The sequence below is a fragment of the Planococcus citri genome, chromosome 2 (genome assembly GCF_950023065.1).
Source record: "Planococcus citri chromosome 2, ihPlaCitr1.1, whole genome shotgun sequence".
NCBI lineage: Eukaryota > Metazoa > Arthropoda > Insecta > Hemiptera > Pseudococcidae > Planococcus > Planococcus citri.
The window spans coordinates 22976105-22986366 of NC_088678.1; the positions used below are offsets into that span (position 1 = coordinate 22976105).

The 10262-nt window shown below is 35.4% G+C and overlaps 2 non-coding genes across 2 annotated transcripts; both read right to left on the minus strand.

Annotated features, from left to right (window-relative positions):
• Positions 1–9060: 9060 nt before the first annotated feature.
• TRNAA-GGC (transfer RNA alanine (anticodon GGC)) lies at positions 9061–9135 on the minus strand. The gene has a single exon. It is a non-coding gene; the product is annotated as a tRNA-Ala (tRNA).
• A 244-nt stretch (positions 9136–9379) lies between these two features.
• On the minus strand, positions 9380–9454 carry TRNAA-GGC (transfer RNA alanine (anticodon GGC)). Its single transcript has one exon. It is a non-coding gene; the product is annotated as a tRNA-Ala (tRNA).
• Positions 9455–10262: the final 808 nt, after the last annotated feature.

Genomic DNA, 10262 nt, shown 5'->3' on the forward strand with positions numbered 1-10262 from the left:
GAAGAGCTTTGAATAAACATACAAATTAGACCTGTACCCAGGATTTTTTCAGTCAGGGCAGATATAATTGTAATCAGGGCATGAAAATTTACCAAAATTTATGGGTTGGAGGGGGGTTCGCAAATTTTGTATTTGGTTAATAATTATTCAAGTAATCATTGTAAATTTAGGTAATAAATGTACCAATGAAAATGAAATGAAGCATACGTTTCCAAAACGCACTAAGTCCAAAAAAATATTGATAAGAAATTCATGATACTTAGTACCATTCGGAAACGTAGAAGTGGCCCAAATTGGCTGATTTTTTGATATGTTGTAGCTAAGATCCTTGGGCACAACATATCAAAAAATCAGCCATTTTGGGCTGCAACTTTATGCCAGATGGCCCTGCAACTTCAGAATCTTTGAAAATGGACTTAGTGCGTTTTGGAAACGTATGCTTCAAATTTATTGAAAAACCCTAAGGCCTTCTTTAATTCAAAGTGATTCCCTCAGCTCACTAACTGCTATCCAAAATCTTTTTTCCAATCACCTTCTAATTCAAAACATTCATAAAACTCTATTTGACTTACAAAATTCAAACTTCTTCATACAGTTTATGTATGTACCCAGCCACGTTGGAATCTTAGAAAATGAAATTGTAGGTAAGTACATAGATATTAATGCAAAATTGGCCACCACCCTTTTGCCCCTTACATTTATCACATCTGATGACCTCAAATCTATCTTCACCAAAAGCACACTTGAGAAATGGCAAAACTTCTGGTCCCTCCAAATCACAAACAAGCTCTTTCAACATAAAAAATCAGTCTATCCTTGGAAAAACCTCTCCCACTTAAACAGACTTGAAGAAATCATCATGACCAGATTGAGAATTGACCACACAAAAATCACACACAATCACCTCTATGAAAAGGCCCCAAAACTCACATGTCAGTTCTGCCTTTCAGAAATTATATCTGTCCAACACTTACTATTTCACTGTCTCTCCTTACATCAGCACAGACTATCCCTAATAGATGAAAGAACCCTATTCATACCAGACAATGCTTCCAAAATTAAAAAATTCTTAGACCTAATTAAAAAACTCAACCTTACTAACTCGATTTAAATCTCACAAGACGGGTGTACTAATCAAGCACATAATTACAACCCCCCCCCCCCAAGTGTCAAAACATTACATTTACCAAAAAATTTAAAATTGTAATATAAGGTATGAAAAAATGTACTTAATTGAAAACAATTTTTAAAATAATTGCAGTCTTCTATTTTTTTGGCGATTGAATATCCGCAGGCATTCTTGAACCCCCATATTCTTTGTTTTATTTTTTTCAAATGGAAGGAGCGTTGAATTACTTAATTGACCGAATATCATATCCCAATTGACACATTTCTGGTGATATCTGTCTAAACATTTATACAGTCTAGAAATTGCCATTCAGACAGTCATATTTGCAATCTTACTACAATCAACCTCATTGGGTGAAAATCTGTCAATGATACATGGCAAAAAAACATGGCAGGAATTGCAATGCTTTCCGCCAATACTTTTCTGCTCATTAATCAGCGCGTGTATTTTCTTACCCAATAAATTCTGCCAATGTCCAATATTCATGAAAATTTTTTTTTGGCTCTGCAGGGGGGGGGGATTGAACCCGGGTCTCTGAGTTGGAGAGCGACTTTTCTACTTACCTAACCACTGGGAAATGTGATAGAATGAATGCAAATATTTCTACGAGTATACTATGCCAAAACATTTGAGTAAAATACCGCATTTACACGTGTTATTTAGCAAATATGCGAAAGAATACACCAAAAAAACTGGTTAGTGGCATATTTTGTAGTTGGTTTCTTCCAGTGCAAAGAAACATGCCATGTATTTTGAAAGCGCTGTGGCCATATGCTACAAAATATTCACATAGGTAGTGTATTTTTTAGCAGATTTTTTTTGGTGCACCAATCCGCCTTCTGAACAGCGCCTTTTCAATTGTGAGCAGTAACTTGAATTATTTCATTACTGAAGAGGCGATGAGCTTTATGAGTAGATGAAAAGAGAGATGCATTAAAGCAATAGGTACAGTAAAAATCGTTTATTATTATAACGGTTAATGTTATAAATCGCTTTATGTTATTAAAATCGTCTGGTCCCGATCTTTTACATCTCATTACATTGAAATTCCATCGGTTATTGTAATTAGAGCATCGGATAATGTTATAACTTTTAAGTGATTTTTAAGCATTTTTCGCATTTTTATGTAATTTTAAAATGTTTTGAACATTTTTTCACACAGTTTTTGCCTAATTTTTTTTTGAAATTTCAGTCTTTTTTTTATTGACATCATTTTTTGATACTTTTTTCATAACTTTCTGAAGTTTCAACCTATTTTCAACACTTTTTCTCACAATTCTTGTGAAATTTTAGTTCAATGACTACATATTTAGTAAAAAATTGACCATATAAAAATTTTTGGAAAAAAATCACTTTTTTGTTCAATCGGTTTGTGTTATAAGCCGCTTAATGTTATTAAAATGGGCTGGGACAAACGTTATAACATTGAGCGATTTTTACTGTATATAGAAAACTAAAACGAATTATTCATTTTTCATGAAAAATCGTACTTTTTAACTTCACATTCGATGAAATGGAGTTCTCATTGTGCCTACTTCGGTGACTAAGGAGCACGTCCGTCCAGTGCCACATTGCAGGAGACAAGTTGCGCACAACGCGCAATCTTTCTCGCATCAAAAATTCCGGATATTTATTGAGCACAAACGAGCAGTACAGATTTCAAACGAAAAGGGGGACTCCTTCCACCCACACTCCCTTCTCATTTATCCGATTACCACACACAAGTCAACGACCATCATCATTTCATCGCAAACGTATCGTTACACTATATACTTATACAGGCAAAAAGAGAAACAGAACATTGCACTACACACTGTACGAGACTCAGTGTCAGTGTTGCCAACCCATATTACTAAAAATCACACCAGCTGATCTCATAAAAATCACTCACTATAAAATTACCTACCAAAACACTGTAAAAATCACCGCGAGCTTAGTGGCAAATGGCAATTGAAAATACTCGCAATTGTTTCGATAAAGTGTGAGTATAAAATGACACAAGTTTCAATGATAAATCACATCTACGGTTGGCGACACTGATACACGAGCAGCAGTTCATCCAATGCAATTCAATCGAGCAACAATCAAATTACCTCGGGCTTTCGTCTCTGCTCGGCTATATGCCCGCGTGTAGGGCTATATAGACGAAAGAGTACGTTCCATCAAATGAACGCACAATTGACACCAGTCAGCCGAGCGTATCGACAAACATAACCGAGTAATAAAAACCCGTTAAATGAATTATTCACAAAAAAAAGAAGTAAAAAAAGAAAGGAAAGAAAAAAACTTGACGATATTAACTCGGTGCTGCGCTAAATTCCCTCTTCCTGCATCACTCACTCACTATTTCATCTGCTGACGATGGCGCTGTATCGTCAAAAGTATTTAACCCTTTCTGCTGTTCCATCGCCGCATCGTACACAGCCTATACGATGATGCACGCGTTATTACACGCAGAAACGAGTATGATGAGGGAGATGTGGACAGACATGGAGGACGGAGGTGGAACAGGCGAACATCGTAAAGGGAAAAAAACACTATCAAGATAAAGCCTACAACACGTTCACATATTAACGGGCTAAATATTATTAATACAAATTGTTGAAAGCAAAACAGCCGAAAAACAACGCTTTCGGTAACACGAATTTCCGATTTTTTTCCATTCGTGTTTCCGTTCCATACCCGCCTACTAATTACACGGCTTATTAAAATTTAGAGCAAAAGCGTAAAGCTGGCTGCCTATACAGAGCTACCTTTACACTTAGCAACGTACCATAGTATAGTACAAAGTTGCTCATGGCGAAGATTGCCTCAGCATAGGGGGATCGGCGAGGGAGGGATGAAAATACCTTAATACACGCGTTATGTAGTACGTATCCATTTCGTCGACGAGTCGAGTTTAAAATTAAAGCTCTCTTATATGGCCGCTTTATGGATGACACAGAGAGGAGAGTTAGAAATGGCATTTGCTTGTTTAAAGTAAACGCCATCGTGTCGTCCTTGTCCAGCGTACCGCCGATCAAAACCATATTCCTTCTCGCATCTCTCTCACTCGCTCTTTCTGCATATACGTATATCTTCCTTCTGCATATACACACTAACATTTGACATGAGTTTATAGCTCTCCTCTTCTCCTCAGCTTCTACAGCCTTTTCCCCTCAACGTTCCATAATACGCTGGCGAACCGCAGCGAAAACGACATTACGCCATTGTTTGAGTCCAAGCTACCGCTCACTTCCGTAATAGCCTGGCCTACATTTTTACTCGAGCTTTGCGTTTTAACGCGCCGAATACGACGACGACGTATACGTATAGCTACGTAGAGAGGTACATCTACATTCATGTACGGTGCCTCTCTCGTTGGTCGTCTCTGTTTTCCTCAAGTTCCCCCTCGCTCCCCTCTTTCGGGTTTTGTTACCATTCTATGACGTGTAATTAAGCGGTATTTAGTGTACGAGCTATTACCCATCGCGTTCTATACACGTACTATAATAATGTACCAACAAATACCTTCAGTCCGCGTACCTACCTCTCATCGTCGCGTTAATCAGATTATACCCCTGCGTGAGAGAAGAAGACGGGGGTAGGGTATTCAGCGATATACAATTGATTCGTACGATCAGGCGATATTCTACCATAATATTTATACCTCTCACCATAGCGTTGAAATATTGCATCGTCGTCTATATTACACTATACACAGGTAAAGGTACGTATATAATGACACCTTTATCACCTCTCTATTCGCGATTGTTTTATATTGTGACCTATACTAAAAGAACACGAGCTGTGAAAGCATATCTATAATCGTAATTTGTACATAACCGTATAGGTAATGTATTGTATATGCGGATTGGACTACTGCAACGTCTACAGCAACACAACGTATACCTATACTCTATAATATCTACACAGTATAACGCACCTGCTAAGTAGGTAGCCAATTAAACCAGTAATCATCGAACCGCAACCTTGCGTCCATTTATAAACATACCTGCCGATAAATACCTATCCGATCGGAATACTTTATGTGTAGTTTACCATTCTTATACACGAGCAGGCCTATAGTAAGTATTTATAGAGATGTGTAGACTTTGGACACCATATTATATGTATAGTATCGATACAGTTTAACAAATATTGAGAATTAAAACTTTACCTATAATTTTCAAATGATAACGAATTCAATGATGCATATACATATGTACAAAGTAGTCATGCGAATTCATAAATGAGTAATACATAATTAGTATACATAAGAACAAAGATCAAAGATGATTTTTATTCGTACGAAAGTAAGTCATATATGGTGAGTTGAAATCGTAGGGAAATGAGAGTGAATCTGAAGCAGAGAAGTGGGCTGAACACGGACCCTTCTTAGGAAGAGGTTAAAGAAATGCTATTTGATGAACCATATCAACCAGCTACATACCTATTCTGGTCGAAGAACCCCTCAATTACTGCAGTATTCTTCATTTCTTTAGGAAGCAAATATGTACCTATATGCTTTTTAATGAAGTTGGAGACTTAAGAGTGCAATTTATGGAAACAACCATTGGCTTCTTTATACCAACAAAGAGGGAAAAAACACAGAAAAAGGTAGTCGCATACAATGAACTCAATCAGTGTTTTTTTTTATTTGATGCTTATACTGTGGAAAATTGGGATTATGAATTGAAAATTCGCAAGCATCTACCTATCTATATGACAGTTTGGAATAGTTTCTTGCAAAAGAATTTTATTTCACAAAAATGAGTCCTTTTTTTCATTTTCTTTTCCATCAATCCAAGTAGCTGAAAAGGTGAGTAAGTGTATCAAAACATAATGAGTTAATGACACATTGGAAAATATATTAGGTACATAGTTACCGGCACTCTTTCGTGTTTCTTTGATGACTGGATTGACCACCGTGATTTTCAATTTCTCTTGAACTGCTCGTTAAGAACCGTTGAGGACTCTATATATACAAATCCTCCCTTTTTTTAAACTCCGAAAAATAACCTGCCAATTTTTCTATTAAGATATCTACTTACCTAAATGCTCTACATGTGTATTGTGTACTTTTATTCATTAAAGCTAATAAATATTTTGTTAGTAACTTATATCTAATGCTGCAGGTACAAATATGAAGGTCAAGTTATAGGTTTTTGGGTTCAGTTTTTTTTTTTTCAATTCAGATCACTTAATAAGTGAAGCATCCAAGCATATAGTTAGGTATATATAAGACCAAAAAAAAAAAAGAGAGAAGATTACAAAAAATACAAAAATGAAAAACTAAATAGAATTTTGAAAATAGATGAAAATCTCTGCTGAATTTGGTGAAAATCCACCAACTTTTGTTTTGCGTGATCCACCCTCATTGTCTATTTGTATCAGGCCTGTAGCCAGCATAAGGGCAGCCAGGGTGCCACCAGGGCTGGCAAAACGCTTTGCCCTTGGTAGGACAAATTCACAAATTTCTTCTTTTTCAAACAAATTTTGAAATCATTTTTCCTTTTTTCGCGACTTTATTTTAAAATTTTGAATACAAAAAAAAAAATACCGTGACCACTGAAATTCAGGAGCGATTTTTTAAATACATAATTCAATGTTGTTCAATTTGATTGAAAACATATACAATTTCAATTTTGAAACTGGCAAAGATATAGAAGGGTTGCGAAAAATCAATGAAAATATTAAACTCCCAACAAATGAAGAAATTTGAAATTATTTCAAAGAAAATAATACCTATTTTGAAGACAAATTATTTTTAAAAAACTGTACTTGGTAAAAAAAAAAGCTTTCAAAACAATGTTTGAAGTTTTTGCCATTGCTGCAACATTCACTTGCACTTTGCAGTTCTGCTACATAAAATGACATTTTTGAGACAGTGCATAATGACTGCAGATATGACCACATAGCAGTCAGAATGTTGTGTTTCTGACTGCTAAAACGGCAATATCTGACTATGGTTCTGAGCTGGCTGTGGATCTGACTGTGGTCAGATCCACAGTGAGATCTACTCTCAGTCTTCTGACAAGTCAGCGCCATCTTGGAATATCACAAAAATACTTGTTTGTGATTGGTTCCCCATTGGGGGGGAAATCTGTACATATGCTGAAAAAGATGCCAAAACCAGCCGGTTTATTGACATATTCTGAATATATGTATGCATGAAAGCAAAAATTACTAACAATTCATCAAAAATGACCAAAAATTTAACAGAATTTATCGGTAATTTACCAGATATTACTAATAATTTACCAGAACCTACCAAAATTTACCAGAATTTACCAGAAATTACCAGTAATTTACCAGGAAAAACCAAAAAAATTACCAACAATTCACCAAAAATTACCAGTATTTATCCAAAAATGACCAGTAATTACCCAAAAATGACCGGTAATTTACCAGAAATTACCAGGAATTTACATACCAAAAATTTAACTGCGTTTTCCAGTAATACACCAGAAATGACCAATAATTTATCAGAAATGACCAACAATTTACCAGGAAAAAACCAAAAAAATTACCAACAATTTACCAAAAATGACCGTAATTTATCAGAAAAAAACAAAAAATTACCAAAAATTACCAAAAATTAACAACAATTTACCAAAAATGACCAAAATTTCAACAGAATTTACCAGAAATTTACCAGAAGTTCAACAGTTTTCCAATAGGTAATTTACCAGAAAAAACCACAATAATTTACCAAAAATGACCAGTAATTAACCAATAATGACCAGTAATTAACCAATAATGACCAGTAATTTACCAGAAATTACCAGGAATTTACCAGAAAATTAACATATTTTACCAGTAGTTTACCAAAATTTGCCAGTAATTTATCGGAATTTACCTGTAATTTCCCAGAATTTACCGGAAAGTTATCAAAAGTACACATAAGTAATTTTCTACAAATTACCACTTCTTAGCAAATTACTTTAGATGACTAGCATTTCACCAGAACTAACTAGTAATTTATCAGAAATAACCAGTAATTTACCAGAAATAACCAGTAATTTAATAGAAATTACTAGTAGGCTAAATTCATAATCAATTACTGAACAAAAAGTACCAGTAATTTACCAAAAAAATTGCTAGTACGAATAATTTACCAAAAAAATCACTAATAATTTACCGAAAAAATTACTACATAGTAATTTCACCAAAAAAGTTACTAGTGATTTGCCAAAAAAATTGTTGGTAATTTAAACTAAAAAATAGTCACTAGGTACCTAGTATGTAGTTCACCAAAAATTGTAAATTCTACTCTCTAAATTTGAAACAGTCAATTTCACTGCTTAGCAGTCACGACATTTTGCCTTTTTAAAGCAGTAGTTTTTTTTACTGCTAAACAGTGAAAAATTACTGCTTTAAAAAGGCAAAATGTCGTGACTGCTAAGCAGTGAAATTGACTGTTTCAAATTTAGAGAGTAAGTAAGTAATTCAACATTAACAAAATTATGAAAAATTGAAAGCTGGACGTTTTTAAAACCGAAAGTACAACTGAATCGGTCAGTACAGAAAGGGGATAAGTCCATTTTTGCGTTTTTCAGGAATAACAAAAAACTGATTCATTCAAAAATCAAAAAATTTTAGTAAACATGCTTAAGGCCATTGAAAGAGGACCCCAAGACACAACTTTTAGCGCAGTTTCCAAAAAAAAATATTCACGTGCGCCGGTGCTGTTGCTGCCTAAACAAATGGGACTTAGACCCTTTCTGCACTCAATCGACAAAATTTCTTTTGAAATTTCTCGGGCACGAATGGGGCTTGATTCTACATCTAAGTACATCATTTAGACTACTATCTCGCTAAGTACAGGTAGGCAACCTGCAGGAAATTACTTTTAGGCCGGTGAGATAATTCAAATAAGAAGAAGTCTCTTTTCTTTTACCGACCTATAATTGACCTGTTTTCTAATGCATCTAACGTACGAAAAATTCGTGCCCAGCCTGGGAATCGAACCCAGGCCCTCCGGATTGCCGGTCCAGCGTGCATTCCACTACACCACTGAGGCAACGAGATTAATCGCCGTTTTAGATGCATTATCAAACAAGGTACGTTTCCGAGACCAGTACAAAGACTAGGTACATCGGAGGTTTTTGTATGTGCCGAATACACAAATCCTACTAAGTACAGGTAGGCAACCTGCAGGAAATTACTTTTAGGCCGGTGAGATAATTCAAATAAGAAGAAGTCTCTTTTCTTTTACCGACCAATAATTGACCTGTTTTCTAATGCATCTAACGTACGAAAAATTTCGTGCCCAGCCTGGGAATCGAACCCAGGCCCTCCGGATTGCCGGTCCAGCGTGCATTCCACTACACCACTGAGGCAACGAGATTAATCGCCGTTTTAGATGCATTATCAAACAAGGTACGTTTCCGAGACCAGTACAAAGACTAGGTACATCGGAGGTTTTTGTATGTGCCGAATACACAAATCCTACTAAGTACAGGTAGGCAACCTGCAGGAAATTACTTTTAGGCCGGTGAGATAATTCAAATAAGAAGAAGTCTCTTTTCTTTTACCGACCTATAATTGACCTGTTTCGTTAGATGCATTAGAAAACAGGTCAATTATAGGTCGGTAAAAGAAAAGAGACTTCTTCTTATTTGTACTATCTCGTTTAAATTGACCAAAAACCCCTTGAGTTCTAAGACTTTTTGCCGAAGTTGTTAATTTTTTCATCATTTTTCAGTTCAGAGATTAACTTAAATTTCAAAAAATGGTCTTCTCAAAAATGTTAGTTATTTTTCAAGGAATTTAAAACATTTTACAAAAAAGTCATAAATGCGGATCCGCCCTTTTTCTGCGCCCAAATACCACTTTCCCGGCAGTTTTGCGGAAATCTGACATCACCAGTCGATCCGCCGTACTTTGAAACCCCCATTTCCGCAAAAAAATTTTTTTTTCAAAAATGTGACTTGTTACCTTTCCGTACTGACCGATTCAACTAGAAGATGTGGTGCAAAATTAAGTATGGAAAAATTAACCTGGAGCAAGTTTCAATGGACATTTCAGAAAGTGAATGTAGAGTACCGTCCCTCATTGAATAAAGACAATTTTTCTTAAAAATATCTTTACAATTTAATATTTTAAAATAACATCGAGCCCAATGCAGACTCGATCTTGTTTCTAATAC